The following is a 23,509-nucleotide window of genomic DNA, read 5'->3' as shown; positions in this document are numbered from 1 at the left end:
GCAGAGTGACTCTCAGAAAGCAGCGATGTTCCCAGTGACTGGAGAACAGTGGTGTGAGACCGAGGCTGTTAGAGTGACTGGAGATCGGCAGAGTGACTCTCAGAAAGCAGCGATGTTCCCGGTTACTGGAGAACAGTGGTGTGAGACCGAGGCTGTTAGAGTGACTGGAGATCGGCAGAGCGACTCTCAGAAAGCAGCAATGTTCCCGGTGAGCGGAGATCAGCAGTGTGAGAACGAGGCTGTTAGAGTGAACGGAGATCGGCAGAGTGACTCTCAGAAAGCAGCGATGTTCCCTGTGACTGCAGAACAGTGGTGTGAGACTGAGGCTGTTAGTGACCGAAGATCGACAGAGTGACTCTCAGAAAGCAGCGATGTTCCCTGTGACCGGAGATCAGCGGTGTGAGACTGAGGCTGTTAGAGTGACCGGAGATAGGCAGAGTGACTCTCAGAAAGCAGCGATGTTCCCGTGAGCGGAGATCAGTGGTGTGAGACCGAGGCTGTTAGTGACTAGAGATCGGCAGAGTGACTCTCAGAAAGCAGCAATGTTCCCGGTGACCGGAGAACAGTGGTGTGAGACCGAGGCAGTTAGAGTGACTGGAGATCGGCAGAGCGACTCTCAGAAAGCAGCGATGTTCCCTGTGACCGGAGAACAGTGGTGTGAGACCGAGGCTGTTAGAGTGACTGGAGATCGGCAGAGTGACTTTCAGAAAGCAGCGATTTTCCCTGTGACTGGAGAACAGCGGTGTGAGACCGAGGCTGTAAGAGTGACCGGAGATCGGCAGAGTGACTCTCAGAAAGCAGCGATGTTCCCTGTGACTGGAGAACGGCGGTGTGAGACCGAGGCTGTAAGAGTGAACTGAGATCGGCAGAGTGACTCTCAGAAAGCAGCGATGTTCCCGTGAGCAGAGATCAGCGGTTTGAGACTGACGCTATTAGAGTGACCGGAGATCGGCAGAGTGACTCACAGAAAGCAGCGATGTTCCCTGTGACTGGAGAACAGTGGTGTGAGACTGAGGCTGTCAGTGACCAAAGATCGGCAGAGTGACTCTCAGAAAGCAGCGATGTTCCCTGTGACTGGAGAACAGCGGTGTGAGACCGAGGCTGTAAGAGTGACTGGAGATCGGCAGAGTGACTCTCAGAAAGCAGCAATGTTCCCTGTGACCGGAGTTCAGCGGTGTGAGACTGAGGCTGTAAGAATGACTGGAGATCGGCAGAGCGACTCTCAAAAAGCAGCGGTGTTCCCTGTGACCGGAGATCAGCGGTGTGAGACTGAGGCTGTTAAAATGACTGGAGATCAGCAGAGTGACTCTCAGAAAGCAGCGATGTTCCCTGTGACCGGAGAACAGTGATGTGAGACTGAGGCTGTAAGAGTGACCGGAGATCGGCAGAGTGACTTTCAGAAAGTAGCGATGTTCCCTGTGACCGGAGATCAGCGATGTGAGACTGAGGCTGTTAGAGTGACCGGAGATTGGCAGAGTGACTCTCAGAAAGCAGCGATGTTCCCTGTGACCAGAGTTCAGCGGTGTGAGACTGAGGCTGTTAGAGTGACCGGAGATATGCAGAGTGACTCTCAGAAAGTAGTGATGTTCCCTGTGACCAGAGTTCAGCGGTGTGAGACTGAGGCTGTAAGAGTGACCGGAGATCGGCAGAGTGACTCTCAGAAAGCAGCGATGTTCCCGGTGAACGGAGAACAGTAGTGTGAGACTGAGGCTGTTAGAGTGACCGGAGATATGCAGAGTGACTCTCAGAAAGCAGCGATGTTCCCTGTGACCAGAGTTCAGCGGTGTGAGACTGAGGCTGTAAGAGTGACTTGAGATTGGCAGAGTGACTCTCAGAAAGCAGCGATGTTCCCGGTGACCAGAGAACAGTAGTGTGAGACTGAGGCTGTTAGAGTGACCGGAGATCGGCAGAGTGACTCTCAGAAAGCAGCGATGTTCCCGGTGACTGGAGATCAGCGATGTGAGACTGAGGCTGTTAGTGACCGGAGATAGGCAGAGTGACCCTCAGAAAGCAGCGATGTTCCCTGTGACTGGAGAGCAGTGGTGTGAGACTGAGGCTGTAAGAGTGACCGGAGATCGGCAGAGTGACTCTCAGAAAGCAGCGATGTTCCCTGTGACCGGAGATCAGCGGTTTGAGACCGAGGCTGTTAGAGTGACCGGAGATCAGCGGTGTGAGACTGAGGCTGTTAATGACTGGAGATCGGCAGAGTGACTCTCAGAAAGCAGCGATGTTCCCGGTGACCTGAGAACAGTGGTGTGACTGAGGCTGTTAGTGACTGGAGATCGGCAGAGTGACTCTCAGAAAGCAGCGATGTTCCCAGTGACTGGAGAACAGTGGTGTGAGACCGAGGCTGTTAGAGTGACTGGAGATCGGCAGAGTGACTCTCAGAAAGCAGCGATGTTCCCGGTTACTGGAGAACAGTGGTGTGAGACCGAGGCTGTTAGAGTGACTGGAGATCGGCAGAGCGACTCTCAGAAAGCAGCAATGTTCCCGGTGAGCGGAGATCAGCAGTGTGAGAACGAGGCTGTTAGAGTGAACGGAGATCGGCAGAGTGACTCTCAGAAAGCAGCGATGTTCCCTGTGACTGCAGAACAGTGGTGTGAGACTGAGGCTGTTAGTGACCGAAGATCGACAGAGTGACTCTCAGAAAGCAGCGATGTTCCCTGTGACCGGAGATCAGCGGTGTGAGACTGAGGCTGTTAGAGTGACCGGAGATAGGCAGAGTGACTCTCAGAAAGCAGCGATGTTCCCGTGAGCGGAGATCAGTGGTGTGAGACCGAGGCTGTTAGTGACTAGAGATCGGCAGAGTGACTCTCAGAAAGCAGCAATGTTCCCGGTGACCGGAGAACAGTGGTGTGAGACCGAGGCAGTTAGAGTGACTGGAGATCGGCAGAGCGACTCTCAGAAAGCAGCGATGTTCCCTGTGACCGGAGAACAGTGGTGTGAGACCGAGGCTGTTAGAGTGACTGGAGATCGGCAGAGTGACTCTCAGAAAGCAGCGATGTTCCCTGTGACTGGAGAACAGCGGTGTGAGACCGAGGCTGTAACAGTGACCGGAGATCGGCAGAGTGACTCTCAGAAAGCAGCGATGTTCCCTGTGACTGGAGAACGGCGGTGTGAGACCGAGGCTGTAAGAGTGAACTGTGATCGGCAGAGTGACTCTCAGAAAGCAGCGATGTTCCCGTGAGCAGAGATCAGCGGTTTGAGACCGACGCTGTTAGAGTGACCGGAGATCGGCAGAGTGACTCACAGAAAGCAGCGATGTTCCCTGTGACTGGAGAACAGTGGTGTGAGACTGAGGCTGTTAGTGACCGAAGATCGACAGAGTGACTCTCAGAAAGCAGCGATGTTCCCTGTGACTGGAGATCAGCGGTGTGAGACCGAAGCTGTTAGAGTGACCGGAGATAGGCAGAGTGACTCTCAGAAAGCAGCGATGTTCCCGTGAGCGGATATCAGTGGTGTGAGACTGAGGCTGTTAGTGACTAGAGATCGGCAGAGTGACTCTCAGAAAGCAGCGATGTTCCCGGTGACCGTAGAACAGAGGTGTGAGACCGAGGCTGTTAGAGTGACTGGAGATCGGCAGAGCGACTCTCAGAAAGCAGCGATGTTCCCTGTGACCGGAGATCAGCGGTGTGAGACCAAGGCTGTTAGAGTGACTGGAGATCGGCAGAGTGACTCTCAGAAAGCAGCGATGTTCCCTGTGACCGGAGTTCAGCGGTGTGAAACCGAGGCTGTTAGAGTGACTGGAGATCGGCAGAGTGACTCTCAGAAAGCAGCGATGTTCCCTGTGACCGGAGATCAGCGGTGTGAGACCGAGGCTGTTAGAGTGACCGGAGATCAGCGGTGTGAGACTGAGGCTGTTAGTGACTGTAGATCGGCAGAGTGACTTTCAGAAAGCAGCGATTTTCCCTGTGACTGGAGAACAGCGGTGTGAGACCGAGGCTGTAAGAGTGACCGGAGATCGGCAGAGTGACTCTCAGAAAGCAGCGATGTTCCCTGTGACTGGAGAATGGCGGTGTGAGACCGAGGCTGTAAGAGTGAACTGAGATCGGCAGAGTGACTCTCAGAAAGCAGCGATATTCCCGTGAGCAGAGATCAGCGGTTTGAGACCGACGCTATTGGAGTGACCGGAGATCGGCAGAGTGACTCACAGAAAGCAGCGATGTTCCCTGTGACTGGAGAACAGTGGTGTGAGACTGAGGCTGTTAGTGACCGAAGATCGGCAGAGTGACTCTCAGAAAGCAGCGATGTTCCCTGTGACTGGAGAACAGCGGTGTGAGACCGAGGCTGTAAGAGTGACTGGAGATCGGCAGAGTGACTCTCAGAAAGCAGCTATGTTCCCTGTGACCGGAGTTCAGCGGTGTGAGACTGAGGCTGTAAGAGTGACTGGAGATCGGCAGAGCGACTCTCAAAAAGCAGCGGTGTTCCCTGTGACCGGAGATCAGCGGTGTGAGACTGAGGCTGTTAAAATGACTGGAGATCAGCAGAGTGACTCTCAGAAAGCAGCGATGTTCCCTGTGACCGGAGAACAGTGGTTTGAGACTGAGGCTGTAAGAGTGACTGGAGATCGGCAGAGTGACTCTCAGAAAGCAGCGATGTTCCCGGTGACCGGAGAACAGTAGTGTGAGACTGAGGCTGTTAGAGTGACCGGAGATCGGCAGAGTGACTCTCAGAAAGCAGCGATGTTCCCTGTGACCAGAGTTCAGCGGTGTGAGACTGAGGCTGTAGGAGTGACTTGAGATTGGCAGAGTGACTCTCAGAAAGCAGCGATGTTCCCGGTGACCAGAGAACAGTAGTGTGAGACTGAGGCTGTTAGAGTGACCGGAGATCGGCAGAGTGACTCTCAGAAAGCAGCGATGTTCCCGGTGACTGGAGATCAGCGATGTGAGACTGAGGCTGTTAGTGACCGGAGATAGGCAGAGTGACTCTCAGAAAGCAGCGATGTTCCCTGTGACTGGAGAACAGTGGTGTGAGACTGAGGCTGTAAGAGTGACCGGAGATCAGCGGTGTGAGACTGAGGCTGTTAATGACTGGAGATCGGCAGAGTGACTCTCAGAAAGCAGCGATGTTCCCGGTGACCTGAGAACAGTGGTGTGACTGAGGCTGTTAGTGACTGGAGATCGGCAGAGTGACTCTCAGAAAGCAGCGATGTTCCCGGTGACTGGAGATCAGCGATGTGAGACTGAGGCTGTTAGTGACCGGAGATAGGCAGAGTGACCCTCAGAAAGCAGCGATGTTCCCTGTGACTGGAGAGCAGTGGTGTGAGACTGAGGCTGTAAGAGTGACCGGAGATCGGCAGAGTGACTCTCAGAAAGCAGCGATGTTCCCTGTGACCGGAGATCAGCGGTTTGAGACCGAGGCTGTTAGAGTGACCGGAGATCAGCGGTGTGAGACTGAGGCTGTTAATGACTGGAGATCGGCAGAGTGACTCTCAGAAAGCAGCGATGTTCCCGGTGACCTGAGAACAGTGGTGTGACTGAGGCTGTTAGTGACTGGAGATCGGCAGAGTGACTCTCAGAAAGCAGCGATGTTCCCAGTGACTGGAGAACAGTGGTGTGAGACCGAGGCTGTTAGAGTGACTGGAGATCGGCAGAGTGACTCTCAGAAAGCAGCGATGTTCCCGGTTACTGGAGAACAGTGGTGTGAGACCGAGGCTGTTAGAGTGACTGGAGATCGGCAGAGCGACTCTCAGAAAGCAGCAATGTTCCCGGTGAGCGGAGATCAGCAGTGTGAGAACGAGGCTGTTAGAGTGAACGGAGATCGGCAGAGTGACTCTCAGAAAGCAGCGATGTTCCCTGTGACTGCAGAACAGTGGTGTGAGACTGAGGCTGTTAGTGACCGAAGATCGACAGAGTGACTCTCAGAAAGCAGCGATGTTCCCTGTGACCGGAGATCAGCGGTGTGAGACTGAGGCTGTTAGAGTGACCGGAGATAGGCAGAGTGACTCTCAGAAAGCAGCGATGTTCCCGTGAGCGGAGATCAGTGGTGTGAGACCGAGGCTGTTAGTGACTAGAGATCGGCAGAGTGACTCTCAGAAAGCAGCAATGTTCCCGGTGACCGGAGAACAGTGGTGTGAGACCGAGGCAGTTAGAGTGACTGGAGATCGGCAGAGCGACTCTCAGAAAGCAGCGATGTTCCCTGTGACCGGAGAACAGTGGTGTGAGACCGAGGCTGTTAGAGTGACTGGAGATCGGCAGAGTGACTCTCAGAAAGCAGCGATGTTCCCTGTGACTGGAGAACAGCGGTGTGAGACCGAGGCTGTAACAGTGACCGGAGATCGGCAGAGTGACTCTCAGAAAGCAGCGATGTTCCCTGTGACTGGAGAACGGCGGTGTGAGACCGAGGCTGTAAGAGTGAACTGTGATCGGCAGAGTGACTCTCAGAAAGCAGCGATGTTCCCGTGAGCAGAGATCAGCGGTTTGAGACCGACGCTGTTAGAGTGACCGGAGATCGGCAGAGTGACTCACAGAAAGCAGCGATGTTCCCTGTGACTGGAGAACAGTGGTGTGAGACTGAGGCTGTTAGTGACCGAAGATCGACAGAGTGACTCTCAGAAAGCAGCGATGTTCCCTGTGACTGGAGATCAGCGGTGTGAGACCGAAGCTGTTAGAGTGACCGGAGATAGGCAGAGTGACTCTCAGAAAGCAGCGATGTTCCCGTGAGCGGATATCAGTGGTGTGAGACCGAGGCTGTTAGTGACTAGAGATCGGCAGAGTGACTCTCAGAAAGCAGCGATGTTCCCGGTGACCGTAGAACAGAGGTGTGAGACCGAGGCTGTTAGAGTGACTGGAGATCGGCAGAGCGACTCTCAGAAAGCAGCGATGTTCCCTGTGACCGGAGATCAGCGGTGTGAGACCAAGGCTGTTAGAGTGACTGGAGATCGGCAGAGTGACTCTCAGAAAGCAGCGATGTTCCCTGTGACCGGAGTTCAGCGGTGTGAAACCGAGGCTGTTAGAGTGACTGGAGATCGGCAGAGTGACTCTCAGAAAGCAGCGATGTTCCCTGTGACCGGAGATCAGCGGTGTGAGACCGAGGCTGTTAGAGTGACCGGAGATCAGCGGTGTGAGACTGAGGCTGTTAGTGACTGTAGATCGGCAGAGTGACTTTCAGAAAGCAGCGATTTTCCCTGTGACTGGAGAACAGCGGTGTGAGACCGAGGCTGTAAGAGTGACCGGAGATCGGCAGAGTGACTCTCAGAAAGCAGCGATGTTCCCTGTGACTGGAGAATGGCGGTGTGAGACCGAGGCTGTAAGAGTGAACTGAGATCGGCAGAGTGACTCTCAGAAAGCAGCGATATTCCCGTGAGCAGAGATCAGCGGTTTGAGACCGACGCTATTGGAGTGACCGGAGATCGGCAGAGTGACTCACAGAAAGCAGCGATGTTCCCTGTGACTGGAGAACAGTGGTGTGAGACTGAGGCTGTTAGTGACCGAAGATCGGCAGAGTGACTCTCAGAAAGCAGCGATGTTCCCTGTGACTGGAGAACAGCGGTGTGAGACCGAGGCTGTAAGAGTGACTGGAGATCGGCAGAGTGACTCTCAGAAAGCAGCTATGTTCCCTGTGACCGGAGTTCAGCGGTGTGAGACTGAGGCTGTAAGAGTGACTGGAGATCGGCAGAGCGACTCTCAAAAAGCAGCGGTGTTCCCTGTGACCGGAGATCAGCGGTGTGAGACTGAGGCTGTTAAAATGACTGGAGATCAGCAGAGTGACTCTCAGAAAGCAGCGATGTTCCCTGTGACCGGAGAACAGTGGTTTGAGACTGAGGCTGTAAGAGTGACTGGAGATCGGCAGAGTGACTCTCAGAAAGCAGCGATGTTCCCGGTGACCGGAGAACAGTAGTGTGAGACTGAGGCTGTTAGAGTGACCGGAGATCGGCAGAGTGACTCTCAGAAAGCAGCGATGTTCCCTGTGACCAGAGTTCAGCGGTGTGAGACTGAGGCTGTAGGAGTGACTTGAGATTGGCAGAGTGACTCTCAGAAAGCAGCGATGTTCCCGGTGACCAGAGAACAGTAGTGTGAGACTGAGGCTGTTAGAGTGACCGGAGATCGGCAGAGTGACTCTCAGAAAGCAGCGATGTTCCCGGTGACTGGAGATCAGCGATGTGAGACTGAGGCTGTTAGTGACCGGAGATAGGCAGAGTGACTCTCAGAAAGCAGCGATGTTCCCTGTGACTGGAGAACAGTGGTGTGAGACTGAGGCTGTAAGAGTGACCGGAGATCAGCGGTGTGAGACTGAGGCTGTTAATGACTGGAGATCGGCAGAGTGACTCTCAGAAAGCAGCGATGTTCCCGGTGACCTGAGAACAGTGGTGTGACTGAGGCTGTTAGTGACTGGAGATCGGCAGAGTGACTCTCAGAAAGCAGCGATGTTCCCGGTGACTGGAGATCAGCGATGTGAGACTGAGGCTGTTAGTGACCGGAGATAGGCAGAGTGACCCTCAGAAAGCAGCGATGTTCCCTGTGACTGGAGAGCAGTGGTGTGAGACTGAGGCTGTAAGAGTGACCGGAGATCGGCAGAGTGACTCTCAGAAAGCAGCGATGTTCCCTGTGACCGGAGATCAGCGGTTTGAGACCGAGGCTGTTAGAGTGACCGGAGATCAGCGGTGTGAGACTGAGGCTGTTAATGACTGGAGATCGGCAGAGTGACTCTCAGAAAGCAGCGATGTTCCCGGTGACCTGAGAACAGTGGTGTGACTGAGGCTGTTAGTGACTGGAGATCGGCAGAGTGACTCTCAGAAAGCAGCGATGTTCCCAGTGACTGGAGAACAGTGGTGTGAGACCGAGGCTGTTAGAGTGACTGGAGATCGGCAGAGTGACTCTCAGAAAGCAGCGATGTTCCCGGTTACTGGAGAACAGTGGTGTGAGACCGAGGCTGTTAGAGTGACTGGAGATCGGCAGAGCGACTCTCAGAAAGCAGCAATGTTCCCGGTGAGCGGAGATCAGCAGTGTGAGAACGAGGCTGTTAGAGTGAACGGAGATCGGCAGAGTGACTCTCAGAAAGCAGCGATGTTCCCTGTGACTGCAGAACAGTGGTGTGAGACTGAGGCTGTTAGTGACCGAAGATCGACAGAGTGACTCTCAGAAAGCAGCGATGTTCCCTGTGACCGGAGATCAGCGGTGTGAGACTGAGGCTGTTAGAGTGACCGGAGATAGGCAGAGTGACTCTCAGAAAGCAGCGATGTTCCCGTGAGCGGAGATCAGTGGTGTGAGACCGAGGCTGTTAGTGACTAGAGATCGGCAGAGTGACTCTCAGAAAGCAGCAATGTTCCCGGTGACCGGAGAACAGTGGTGTGAGACCGAGGCAGTTAGAGTGACTGGAGATCGGCAGAGCGACTCTCAGAAAGCAGCGATGTTCCCTGTGACCGGAGAACAGTGGTGTGAGACCGAGGCTGTTAGAGTGACTGGAGATCGGCAGAGTGACTCTCAGAAAGCAGCGATGTTCCCTGTGACTGGAGAACAGCGGTGTGAGACCGAGGCTGTAACAGTGACCGGAGATCGGCAGAGTGACTCTCAGAAAGCAGCGATGTTCCCTGTGACTGGAGAACGGCGGTGTGAGACCGAGGCTGTAAGAGTGAACTGTGATCGGCAGAGTGACTCTCAGAAAGCAGCGATGTTCCCGTGAGCAGAGATCAGCGGTTTGAGACCGACGCTGTTAGAGTGACCGGAGATCGGCAGAGTGACTCACAGAAAGCAGCGATGTTCCCTGTGACTGGAGAACAGTGGTGTGAGACTGAGGCTGTTAGTGACCGAAGATCGACAGAGTGACTCTCAGAAAGCAGCGATGTTCCCTGTGACTGGAGATCAGCGGTGTGAGACCGAAGCTGTTAGAGTGACCGGAGATAGGCAGAGTGACTCTCAGAAAGCAGCGATGTTCCCGTGAGCGGATATCAGTGGTGTGAGACCGAGGCTGTTAGTGACTAGAGATCGGCAGAGTGACTCTCAGAAAGCAGCGATGTTCCCGGTGACCGTAGAACAGAGGTGTGAGACCGAGGCTGTTAGAGTGACTGGAGATCGGCAGAGCGACTCTCAGAAAGCAGCGATGTTCCCTGTGACCGGAGATCAGCGGTGTGAGACCAAGGCTGTTAGAGTGACTGGAGATCGGCAGAGTGACTCTCAGAAAGCAGCGATGTTCCCTGTGACCGGAGTTCAGCGGTGTGAAACCGAGGCTGTTAGAGTGACTGGAGATCGGCAGAGTGACTCTCAGAAAGCAGCGATGTTCCCTGTGACCGGAGATCAGCGGTGTGAGACCGAGGCTGTTAGAGTGACCGGAGATCAGCGGTGTGAGACTGAGGCTGTTAGTGACTGTAGATCGGCAGAGTGACTTTCAGAAAGCAGCGATTTTCCCTGTGACTGGAGAACAGCGGTGTGAGACCGAGGCTGTAAGAGTGACCGGAGATCGGCAGAGTGACTCTCAGAAAGCAGCGATGTTCCCTGTGACTGGAGAATGGCGGTGTGAGACCGAGGCTGTAAGAGTGAACTGAGATCGGCAGAGTGACTCTCAGAAAGCAGCGATATTCCCGTGAGCAGAGATCAGCGGTTTGAGACCGACGCTATTGGAGTGACCGGAGATCGGCAGAGTGACTCACAGAAAGCAGCGATGTTCCCTGTGACTGGAGAACAGTGGTGTGAGACTGAGGCTGTTAGTGACCGAAGATCGGCAGAGTGACTCTCAGAAAGCAGCGATGTTCCCTGTGACTGGAGAACAGCGGTGTGAGACCGAGGCTGTAAGAGTGACTGGAGATCGGCAGAGTGACTCTCAGAAAGCAGCTATGTTCCCTGTGACCGGAGTTCAGCGGTGTGAGACTGAGGCTGTAAGAGTGACTGGAGATCGGCAGAGCGACTCTCAAAAAGCAGCGGTGTTCCCTGTGACCGGAGATCAGCGGTGTGAGACTGAGGCTGTTAAAATGACTGGAGATCAGCAGAGTGACTCTCAGAAAGCAGCGATGTTCCCTGTGACCGGAGAACAGTGGTTTGAGACTGAGGCTGTAAGAGTGACTGGAGATCGGCAGAGTGACTCTCAGAAAGCAGCGATGTTCCCGGTGACCGGAGAACAGTAGTGTGAGACTGAGGCTGTTAGAGTGACCGGAGATCGGCAGAGTGACTCTCAGAAAGCAGCGATGTTCCCTGTGACCAGAGTTCAGCGGTGTGAGACTGAGGCTGTAGGAGTGACTTGAGATTGGCAGAGTGACTCTCAGAAAGCAGCGATGTTCCCGGTGACCAGAGAACAGTAGTGTGAGACTGAGGCTGTTAGAGTGACCGGAGATCGGCAGAGTGACTCTCAGAAAGCAGCGATGTTCCCGGTGACTGGAGATCAGCGATGTGAGACTGAGGCTGTTAGTGACCGGAGATAGGCAGAGTGACTCTCAGAAAGCAGCGATGTTCCCTGTGACTGGAGAACAGTGGTGTGAGACTGAGGCTGTAAGAGTGACCGGAGATCGGCAGAGCGACTCTCAGAAAGCAGCGATGTTCCCTGTGACCGGAGATCAGCGGTGTGAGACCGAGGCTGTTAGAGTGACCGGAGATCAGCGGTGTGAGACTGAGGCTGTTAATGACTGGAGATCGGCAGAGTGACTCTCAGAAAGCAGCGATGTTGCCGGTGACCTGAGAACAGTGGTGTGAGACTGAGGCTGTTAGTGACTGGAGATCGGCAGAGTGACTCTCAGAAAGCAGCGATGTTCCCGGTGACTGGAGAACAGTGGTGTGAGACCGAGGCTGTTAGAGTGACTGGAGATCGGCAGAGTGACTCTTAGAAAGCAGCGATGTTCCCGGTGACTGGAGAACAGAGGTGTGAGACCGAGGCTGTTAGAGTGACTGGAGATCGGCAGAGCGACTCTCAGAAAGCAGCGATGTTCCCTGTGACCGGAGATCAGCGGTGTGAGACCAAGGCTGTTAGAGTGACTGGAGATCGGCAGAGTGACTCTCAGAAAGCAGCGATGTTCCCATGAGCGGATATCAGTGGTGTGAGACCGAGGCTGTTAGTGACTAGAGATCGGCAGAGTGACTCTCAGAAAGCAGCGATGTTCCCGGTGACCGGAGAACAGAGGTGTGAGACCGAGGCTGTTAGAGTGACTGGAGATCGGCAGAGCGACTCTCAGAAAGCAGCGATGTTCCCTGTGACCGGAGATCAGCGGTGTGAGACCAAGGCTGTTAGAGTGACTGGAGATCGGCAGAGTGACTCTCAGAAAGCAGCGATGTTCCCTGTGACCGGAGTTCAGCGGTGTGAAACCGAGGCTGTTAGAGTGACTGGAGATCGGCAGAGTGACTCTCAGAAAGCAGCGATGTTCCCTGTGACCGGAGATCAGCGGTGTGAGACCGAGGCTGTTAGAGTGACCGGAGATCAGCGGTGTGAGACTGAGACTGTTAGTGACTGTAGATCGGCAGAGTGACTTTCAGAAAGCAGCAATTTTCCCTGTGACTGGAGAACAGCGGTGTGAGACCGAGGCTGTAAGAGTGACCGGAGATCGGCAGAGTGACTCTCAGAATGCAGCGATGTTCCCTGTGACTGGAGAACGGCGGTGTGAGACCGAGGCTGTAAGAGTGAACTGAGATCGGCAGAGTGACTCTCAGAAAGCAGCGATGTTCCCGTGAGCAGAGATCAGCGGTTTGAGACCGACGCTATTGGAGTGACCGGAGATCGGCAGAGTGACTCACAGAAAGCAGCGATGTTCCCTGTGACTGGAGAACAGTGGTATGAGACTGAGGCTGTTAGTGACCGAAGATCGGCAGAGTGACTCTCAGAAAGCAGCGATGTTCCCTGTGACTGGAGAACAGCGGTGTGAGACCGAGGCTGTAAGAGTGACTGGAGATCGGCAGAGTGACTCTCAGAAAGCAGCTATGTTCCCTGTGACCGGAGTTCAGCGGTGTGAGACTGAGGCTGTAAGAGTGACTGGAGATCGGCAGAGCGACTCTCAAAAAGCAGCGGTGTTCCCTGTGACCGGAGATCAGCGGTGTGAGACTGAGGCTGTTAAAATGACTGGAGATCAGCAGAGTGACTATCAGAAAGCAGCGATGTTCCCTGTGACCGGAGAACAGTGGTTTGAGACTGAGGCTGTAAGAGTGACCGGAGATCGGCAGAGTGACTCTCAGAAAGCAGCGATGTTCCCGGTGACCGGAGAACAGTAGTGTGAGACTGAGGCTGTTAGAGTGACCGGAGATCGGCAGAGTGACTCTCAGAAAGCAGCGATGTTCCCTGTGACCAGAGTTCAGCGGTGTGAGACTGAGGCTGTAAGAGTGACTTGAGATTGGCAGAGTGACTCTCAGAAAGCAGCTATGTTCCCGGTGACCAGAGAACAGTAGTGTGAGACTGAGGCTGTTAGAGTGACCGGAGATCGGGAGAGTGACTCTCAGAAAGCAGCGATGTTCCCGGTGACTGGAGATCAGCGATGTGAGACTGAGGCTGTTAGTGACCGGAGATAGGCAGAGTGACTCTCAGAAAGCAGCGATGTTCCCTGTGACTGGAGAACAGTGGTGTGAGACTGAGGCTGTAAGAGTGACCGGAGATCGGCAGAGCGACTCTCAGAAAGCAGCGATGTTCCCTGTGACCGGAGATCAGCTTTGTGAGACCGAGGCTGTTAGAGTGACCGGAGATCAGTGGTGTGAGACTGAGGCTGTTAGTGACTGGAGATCGGCAGAGTGACTCTCAGAAAGCAGCGATGTTCCCGGTGACCTGAGAACAGTTGTGTGAGACTGAGGCTGTTAGTGACTGGAGATCGGCAGAGTGACTCTCAGAAAGCAGCGATGTTCCCGGTGACTGGAGAACAGTGGTGTGAGACCGAGGCTGTTAGTGACTAGAGATCGGCAGAGTGACTCTCAGAAAGCAGTGATGTTCCCGGTGACCGGAGAACAGTGGTGTGAGACCGAGGCAGTTAGAGTGACTGGAGATCGGCAGAGCGACTCTCAGAAAGCAGCGATGTTCCCTGTGACCGGAGAACAGTGGTGTGAGACCGAGGCTGTTAGAGTGACTGGAGATCGGCAGAGTGACTTTCAGAAAGCAGCGATTTTCCCTGTGACTGGAGAACAGAGGTGTGAGACCGAGGCTGTAAGAGTGACCGGAGATCGGCAGAGTGACTCTCAGAAAGCAGCGATGTTCCCTGTGACTGGAGAACGGCGGTGTGAGACCGAGGCTGTAAGAGTGAACTGAGATCGGCAGAGTGACTCTCAGAAAGCAGCGATGTTCCCGTGAGCAGAGATCAGCGGTTTGAGACCGACGCTATTAGAGTGACCGGAGATCGGCAGAGTGACTCACAGAAAGCAGCGATGTTCCCTGTGACTGGAGAACAGTGGTGTGAGACTGAGGCTGTCAGTGACTGAAGATCGGCAGAGTGACTCTCAGAAAGCAGCGATGTTCCCTGTGACTGGAGAACAGCGGTGTGAGACCGAGGCTGTAAGAGTGACTGGAGATCGGCATAGTGACTCGCAGAAAGCAGCGATGTTCCCTGTGACCGGAGTTCAGCGGTGTGAGACTGAGGCTGTAAGAATGACTGGAGATCGGCAGAGCGACTCTCAAAAAGCAGCGGTGTTCCCTGTGACCGGAGATCAGCGGTGTGAGACTGAGGCTGTTAAAATGACTGGAGATCAGCAGAGTGACTCTCAGAAAGCAGCGATGTTCCCTGTGACCGGAGAACAGTGGTGTGAGACTGAGGCTGTAAGAGTGACCGGAGATCGGCAGAGTGACTTTCAGAAAGTAGCGATGTTCCCTGTGACCGGAGATCAGCGATGTGAGACTGAGGCTGTTAGAGTGACCGGAGATCGGCAGAGTGACTCTCAGAAAGCAGCGATGTTCCCTGTGACCAGAGTTCAGCGGTGTGAGACTGAGGCTGTTAGAGTGACCGGAGATATGCAGAGTGACTCTCAGAAAGTAGTGATGTTCCCTGTGACCAGAGTTCAGCGGTGTGAGACTGAGGCTGTAAGAGTGACCGGAGATCGGCAGAGTGACTCTCAGAAAGCAGCGATGTTCCCGGTGACCGGAGAACAGTAGTGTGAGACTGAGGCTGTTAGAGTGACCGGAGATATGCAGAGTGACTCTCAGAAAGCAGCGATGTTCCCTGTGACCAGAGTTCAGCGGTGTGAGACTGAGGCTGTAAGAGTGACTTGAGATTGGCAGAGTGACTCTCAGAAAGCAGCGATGTTCCCGGTGACCAGAGAACAGTAGTGTGAGACTGAGGCTGTTAGAGTGACCGGAGATCGGCACAGTGACTCTCAGAAAGCAGCGATGTTCCCGGTGACTGGAGATCAGCGATGTGAGACTGAGGCTGTTAGTGACCGTAGATAGGCAGAGTGACTCTCAGAAAGCAGCGATGTTCCCTGTGACTGGAGAACAGTGGTGTGAGACTGAGGCTGTAAGAGTGACCGGAGATCGGCAGAGCGACTCTCAGAAAGCAGCGATGTTCCCTGTGACCGGAGATCAGCGGTGTGAGACCGAGGCTGTTAGAGTGACCGGAGATCAGCGGTGTGAGACTGAGGCTGTTAATGACTGGAGATCGGCAGAGTGACTCTCAGAAAGCAGCGATGTTCCCGGTGACCTGAGAACAGTGGTGTGAGACTGAGGCTGTTAGTGACTGGAGATCGGCAGAGTGACTCTAAGAAAGCAGCGATGTTCCCGGTGACTGGAGAACAGTGGTGTGAGACCGAGGCTGTTAGAGTGACTGGAGATCGGCAGAGTGACTCTCAGAAAGCAGCGATGTTCCCGGTGACTGGAGAACAGTGGTGTGAGACCGAGGCTGTTAGAGTGACTGGAGATCGGCAGAGCGACTCTCAGAAAGCAGCAATGTTCCCGGTGAGCGGAGATCAGCAGTGTGAGAACGAGGCTGTTAGAGTGAACGGAGATCGGCAGAGTGACTCTCAGAAAGCAGCGATGTTCCCTGTGACTGCAGAACAGTGGTGTGAGACTGAGGCTGTTAGTGACCGAAGATCTACAGAGTGACTCTCAGAAAGCAGCGATGTTCCCTGTGACCGGAGATCAGCGGTGTGAGACTGAGGCTGTTAGAGTGACCGGAGATAGGCAGAGTGACTCTCAGAAAGCAGCAATGTTCCCAGTGACCGGAGAACAGTGGTGTGAGACCGAGGCAGTTAGAGTGACTGGAGATCGGCAGAGTGACTCTCAGAAAGCAGCGATGTTCCCTGTGACCGGAGAACAGTGGTGTGAGACCGAGGCTGTTAGAGTGACTGGAGATCAGCAGAGTGACTCTCAGAAAGCAGCGATGTTCCCTGTGACTGGAGAACAGCGGTGTGAGACAGAGGCTGTAACAGTGACCGGAGATCGGCAGAGTGACTCTCAGAAAGCAGCGATGTTCCCTGTGACTGGAGAACGGCGGTGTGAGACCGAGGCTGTAAGAGTGAACTGAGATCGGCAGAGTGACTCTCAGAAAGCAGCGATGTTCCCGTGAGCAGAGATCAGCGGTTTGAGACCGACGCTGTTAGAGTGACCGGAGATCGGCAGAGTGACTCTCAGAAAGCAGCGATGTTCCCGTGAGCGGATATCAGTGGTGTGAGACCGAGGCTGTTAGAGTGACTGGAGATCGGCAGAGCGACTCACAGAAAGCAGCGATGTTCCCTGTGACTGGAGAACAGTGGTGTGAGACTGAGGCTGTTAGTTACCGAAGATCGACAGAGTGACTCTCAGAAAGCAGCGATGTTCCCTGTGACTGGAGATCAGCGGTGTGAGACCGAAGCTGTTAGAGTGACCGGAGATAGGCAGAGTGACTCTCAGAAAGCAGCGATGTTCCCGTGAGCGGATATCAGTGGTGTGAGACCGAGGCTGTTAGAGTGACTGGAGATCGGCAGAGCGACTCTCAGAAAGCAGCGATGTTCCCTGTGACCGGTGATCAGCGGTGTGAGACCAAGGCTGTTAGAGTGACTGGAGATCGGCAGAGTGACTCTCAGAAAGCAGCGATGTTCCCTGTGACCGGAGTTCAGAGGTGTGAAACCGAGGCTGTTAGAGTAACTGGAGATCGGCAGAGTGACTCTCAGAAAGCAGCGATGTTCCCTGTGACTGGAGAACAGCAGTGTGAGACCGAGGCTGTAAGAGTGACCGGAGATCAGCAGAGTGACTCTCAGAAAGCAGCGATGTTCCCTGTGACTGGAGAACAGCGGTGTGAGACCGAGGCTGTAAGAGTGATTTGGAGATCGGCAGAGTGACTCTCAGAAAGCAGCGATGTTCCCTGTGACCGGAGTTCAGCGGTGTGAGACTGAGGCTGTAAGAGTGACCGGAAATCAGCAAAGCGACTCTCAGAAAGCAGCGATGTTCCCTGTGACTGGAGAACGGCGGTGTGAGACCGAGGCTGTAAGAGTGACCGGAGATCGGCAGAGTGACTCTCAGAAAGCAGCGATGTTCCCGTGAGCGGAGATCAGCGGTGTGAGACTGAGGCTGTTAGTGACTGAAGATCGACAGAGTGACTCTCTGAAAGCAGCGATGTTCCCTGTGAGCAGGGATCAGTGGTGTGAGACCGAGGCTGTTAGTGACTAGAGATCGGCAGAGTGACTCTCAGAATGCAGCGATGCTCCCGGTGACCGGAGAACAGTGGTGTGAGACCGAGGCAGTTAGAGTGACTGGAGATCGGCAGAGCGACTCTCAGAAAGCAGCGATGTTCCCTGTGACCGGAGAACAGTGGTGTGAGACCGAGGCTGTTAGAGTGACTGGAGATCGGCAGAGTGACTCTCAGAAAGCAGCGATGTTCCCTGTGACTGGAGAACAGCGGTGTGAGACCAAGGCTGTAAGAGTGACCGGAGATCGGCAGAGTGACTCTCAGAAAGCAGCGATGTTCCCTGTGACTGGAGAACGGCGATGTGAGACCGAGGCTGTAAGAGTGAACTGAGATCGGCAGAGTGACTCTCAGAAAGCAGCGATGTTCCCGTTAGCAGAGATCAGCGGTTTGAGACCTACGCTGTTAGAGTGACCGGAGATCGGCAGAGTGACTCTCAGAAAGCAGCGATGTTCCCTGTGACCAGAGTTCAGCGGTGTGAGACTGAGGCTGTTAGAGTGACCGGAGATATGCAGAGTGACTCTCAGAAAGTAGTGATGTTCCCTGTGACCAGAGTTCAGCGGTGTGAGACTGAGGCTGTAAGAGTGACCGGAGATCGGCAGAGTGACTCTCAGAAAGCAGCGATGTTCCCGGTGACCGGAGAACAGTAGTGTGAGACTGAGGCTGTTAGAGTGACCGGAGATATGCAGAGTGACTCTCAGAAAGCAGCGATGTTCCCTGTGACCAGAGTTCAGCGGTGTGAGACTGAGGCTGTAAGAGTGACTTGAGATTGGCAGAGTGACTCTCAGAATGCAGCGATGTTCCCGGTGACCAGAGAACAGTAGTGTGAGACTGAGGCTGTTAGAGTGACCGGAGATCGGCAGAGTGACTCTCAGAAAGCAGCGATGTTCCCGGTGACTGGAGATCAGCGGTGTGAGACTGAGGCTGTTAGTGACCGGAGATAGGCAGAGTGACTCTCAGAAAGCAGCGATGTTCCCTGTGACTGGAGAACAGTGGTGTGAGACTGAGGCTGTAAGAGTGACCGGAGATCGGCAGAGCGACTCTCAGAAAGCAGCGATGTTCCCTGTGACCGGAGATCAGCGGTGTGAGACCGAGGCTGTTAGAGTGACCGGAGATCAGCGGTGTGAGACTGAGGCTGTTAGTGACTGGAGATCGGCAGAGTGACTCTCAGAAAGCAGCGATGTTCCCACTGACCAGAGTTCAGCGGTGTGAGACTGAGGCTGTAAGAGTGACCGGAGATCGGCAGAGTGACTCTCAGAAAGCAGCGATGTTCCCTGTGACTGGAGAACAGCGGTGTGAGACCGAGGCTGTAATAGTGACCGGAGATCGGCAGAGTGACTCTCAGAAAGCAGCGATGTTCCCTGTGACTGGAGAACAGCGGTGTGAGACCGAGGCTGAAAGAGTGACTGGAGATCGGCAGAGTGACTCTCAGAAAGCAGCGATGTTCCCTGTGACCGGAGTTCAGCGATGTGAGGCTGAGGCTGTAAGAGTGACTGGAGATCGGCAGAGCGATTCTCAAAAAGCAGCGGTGTTCCCTGTGACCGGAGAACAGTGGTGTGAGACCGAGGCTGTTAGAGTGACCGGAGATCGGCAAAGTGACTCTCAGAAAGCAGCGATGTTCCCACTGACCAGAGTTCAGTGGTGTGAGACTGAGGCTGTTAGTGACTGGAGATCGGCAGAGTGACTCTCAGAAAGCAGCGATGTTCCCACTAACCAGAGTTCAGCGGTGTGAGACTGAGGCTGTAAGAGTGACCGGAGATCGGCAGAGTGACTCTCAGAAAGCAGCGATGTTCCCTGTGACTGGAGAACAGCAGTGTGAGACCGAGGCTGTAATAGTGACCGGAGATAGGCAGAGTGACTCTCAGAAAGCAGCGATGTTCCCGTGAGCGGAGATCAGTGGTGTGAGACCGAGGCTGTTAGTGACTAGAGATCGGCAGAGTGACTCTCAGAAAGCAGCGATGTTCTCAGTGACCGGAGAACAGAGGTGTGAGACCGAGGCTGTTAGAGTGACTGGAGATCGGCAGAGTGACTCTCAGAAAGTAGTGATGTTCCCTGTGACCGGAGAACAGTGGTGTGAGACCGAGGCTGTTAGAGTTACCGGAGATCGGCAGAGTGACTCTCAGAAAGCAGCGATGTTCCCACTGACCAGAGTTCAGCGGTGTGAGACTGAGGCTGTAAGAGTGACCAGAGATCGGCAGAGTGACTCTCAGAAAGCAGCAATGTTCCCTGTGACTGGAGAACAGCGGTGTGAGACCGAGGCTGTAATAGTGACCGGAGATCGGCAGAGTGACTCTCAGAAAGCAGCGATGTTCCCTGTGACTGGAGAACAGCGGTGTGAGACCGAGGCTGAAAGAGTGACTGGAGATCGGCAGAGTGACTCTCAGAAAGCAGCGATGTTCCCTGTGACCGGAGTTCAGCGGTGTGAGGCTGAGGCTGTAAGAGTGACTGGAGATCGGCAGAGCGACTCTCAAAAAGCAGCGGTGTTCCCTGTGACCGGAGATCAGCGGTGTGAGACTGAGGCTGTTAGAGTGACTGGAGATCAGCAGAGTGACTCTCAGAAAGCAGCGATGTTCTCTGTGACCGGAGAACAGTGGTGTGAGACTGAGGCTGTAAGAGTGACCGGAGATCGGCAGAGTGACTTTCAGAAAGTAGCGATGTTCCCTGTTACCGGAGATCAGCGATGTGAGACTGAGGCTGTTAGAGTGACCGGAGATTGGCAGAGTGACTCTCAGAAAGCAGTGATGTTCCCTGTGACCAGAGTTCAGCGGTGTGAGACTGAGGCTGTTAGAGTGACCGGAGATATGCAGAGTGACTCTCAGAAAGTAGTGATGTTCCCTGTGACCAGAGTTCAGCGGTGTGAGACTGAGGCTGTAAGAGTGACCGGAGATCGGCAGAGTGACTCTCAGAAAGCAGCGATGTTCCCGGTGACCGGAGAACAGTAGTGTGAGACTGAGGCTGTTAGAGTGACCGGAGATATGCAGAGTGACTCTCAGAAAGCAGCGATGTTCCCTGTGACCAGAGTTCAGCGGTGTGAGACTGAGGCTGTAAGAGTGACTTGAGATCGGCAGAGTGACTCTCAGAATGCAGCGATGTTCCCGGTGACCAGAGAACAGTAGTGTGAGACTGAGGCTGTTAGAGTGACCGGAGATCGGCAGAGTGACTCTCAGAAAGCAGCGATGTTCCCGGTGACTGGAGATCAGCGGTGTGAGACTGAGGCTGTTAGTGACCGGAGATAGGCAGAGTGACTCTCAGAAAGCAGCGATGTTCCCTGTGACTGGAGAACAGTGGTGTGAGACTGAGGCTGTAAGAGTGACCGGAGATCGGCAGAGCGACTCTCAGAAAGCAGCGATGTTCCCTGTGACCGGAGATCAGCGGTGTGAGACCGAGGCTGTTAGAGTGACCGGAGATCAGCGGTGTGAGACTGAGGCTGTTAGTGATTGGAGATCGGCAGAGTGACTCTCAGAAAGCAGCGATGTTCCAGGTGACCTGAGAACAGTGGTGTGAGACTGAGGCTGTTAGTGACTGGAGATCGGCAGAGTGACTCTCAGAAAGCAGCGATGTTCCCACTGACCAGAGTTCAGCGGTGTGAGACTGAGGCTGTAAGAGTGACCGGAGATCGGCAGAGTGACTCTCAGAAAGCAGCGATGTTCCCTGTGACTGGAGAACAGCGGTGTGAGACCGAGGCTGTAATAGTGACCGGAGATCGGCAGAGTGACTCTCAGAAAGCAGCGATGTTCCCTGTGACTGGAGAACAGCGGTGTGAGACCGAGGCTGAAAGAGTGACTGGAGATCGGCAGAGTGACTCTCAGAAAGCAGCGATGTTCCCTGTGACCGGAGTTCAGCGATGTGAGGCTGAGGCTGTAAGAGTGACTGGAGATTGGCAGAGCGACTCTCAAAAAGCAGCGGTGTTCCCTGTGACCGGAGATCAGCGGTGTGAGACTGAGGCTGTTAGAGTGACTGGAGATCAGCAGAGTGACTCTCAGAAAGCAGCGATGTTCCCTGTGACCGGAGAACAGTGGTGTGAGACTGAGGCTGTAAGAGTGACCGGAGATCGGCAGAGTGACTTTCAGAAAGTAGCGATGTTCCCTGTGACCGGAGATCAGCGATGTGAGACTGAGGCTGTTAGAGTGACCGGAGATCGGCAGAGTGACTCTCAGAAAGCAGCGATGTTCCCTGTGACCAGAGTTCAGCGGTGTGAGACTGAGGCTGTTAGAGTGACCGGAGATATGCAGAGTGACTCTCAGAAAGTAGTGATGTTCCCTGTGACCAGAGTTCAGCGGTGTGAGACTGAGGCTGTAAGAGTGACCGGAGATCGGCAGAGTGACTCTCAGAAAGCAGCGATGTTCCCGGTGACCGGAGAACAGTAGTGTGAGACTGAGGCTGTTAGAGTGACCGGAGATATGCAGAGTGACTCTCAGAAAGCAGCGATGTTCCCTGTGACCAGAGTTCAGCGGTGTGAGACTGAGGCTGTAAGAGTGACTTGAGATCGGCAGAGTGACTCTCAGAATGCAGCGATGTTCCCGGTGACCAGAGAACAGTAGTGTGAGACTGAGGCTGTTAGAGTGACCGGAGATCGGCAGAGTGACTCTCAGAAAGCAGCGATGTTCCCGGTGACTGGAGATCAGCGGTGTGAGACTGAGGCTGTTAGTGACCGGAGATAGGCAGAGTGACTCTCAGAAAGCAGCGATGTTCCCTGTGACTGGAGAACAGTGGTGTGAGACTGAGGCTGTAAGAGTGACCGGAGATCGGCAGAGCGACTCTCAGAAACAGCGATGTTCCCTGTGACCGGAGATCAGCGGTGTGAGACCGAGGCTGTTAGAGTGACCGGAGATCAGCGGTGTGAGACTGAGGCTGTTAGTGACTGGAGATCGGCAGAGTGACTCTCAGAAAGCAGCGATGTTCCCGGTGACCTGAGAACAGTGGTGTGAGACTGAGGCTGTTAGTGACTGGAGATCGGCAGAGTGACTCTCAGAAAGCAGCGATGTTCCCGGTGACTGGAGAACAGTGGTGTGAGACCGAGGCTGTTAGAGTGACTGGAGATCGGCAGAGTGACTCTCAGAAAGCAGCGATGTTCCCGGTGACTGGAGAACAGTGGTAAGAGACCGAGGCTGTTAGAGTGACTGGAGATCGGCAGAGGGACTCTCAGAAAGCAACGATGTTCCCGGTGAGCGGAGATCAGCAGTGTGAGAACGAGGCTATTAGAGTGAACGGAGATCGGCAGAGTGACTCTCAGAAAGCAGCGATGTTCCCTGTGACTGGAGATCAGCGGTGTGAGACTGAGGCTGTTAGTGACCGGAGATAGGCAGAGTGACTCTCAGAAAGCAGCGATGTTCCCTGTGACTGGAGAACAGTGGTGTGAGACTGAGGCTGTAAGAGTGACCGGAGATCGGCAGAGCGACTCTCAGAAAGCAGCGATGTTCCCTGTGACCGGAGATCAGCGGTGTGAGACCGAGGCTGTTAGAGTGACCGGAGATCAGCGGTGTGAGACTGAGGCTGTTAGTGACTGGAGATCGGCAGAGTGACTCTCAGAAAGCAGCGATGTTCCAGGTGACCTGAGAACAGTGGTGTGAGACTGAGGCTGTTAGTGACTGGAGATCGGCAGAGTGACTCTCAGAAAGCAGCGATGTTCCCACTGACCAGAGTTCAGCGGTGTGAGACTGAGGCTGTAAGAGTGACCGGAGATCGGCAGAGTGACTCTCAGAAAGCAGCGATGTTCCCTGTGACTGGAGAACAGCGGTGTGAGACCGAGGCTGTAATAGTGACCGGAGATCGACAGAGTGACTCTCAGAAAGCAGCGATGTTCCCTGTGACTGGAGAACAGCGGTGTGAGACCGAGGCTGAAAGAGTGACTGGAGATCGGCAGAGTGACTCTCAGAAAGCAGCAATGTTCCCTGTGACCGGAGTTCAGCGGTGTGAGGCTGAGGCTGTAAGAGTGACTGGAGATCGGCAGAGCGACTCTCAAAAAGCAGCGGTGTTCCCTGTGACCGGAGATCAGCGGTGTGAGACTGAGGCTGTTAGAGTGACTGGAGA

Source organism: Taudactylus pleione, unplaced genomic scaffold (genome assembly GCF_031769625.1).
Source record: "Taudactylus pleione unplaced genomic scaffold, aTauple2 ptg001619l, whole genome shotgun sequence".
NCBI lineage: Eukaryota > Metazoa > Chordata > Amphibia > Anura > Myobatrachidae > Taudactylus > Taudactylus pleione.
Note: the sequence above shows the minus strand (reverse complement) of the source record.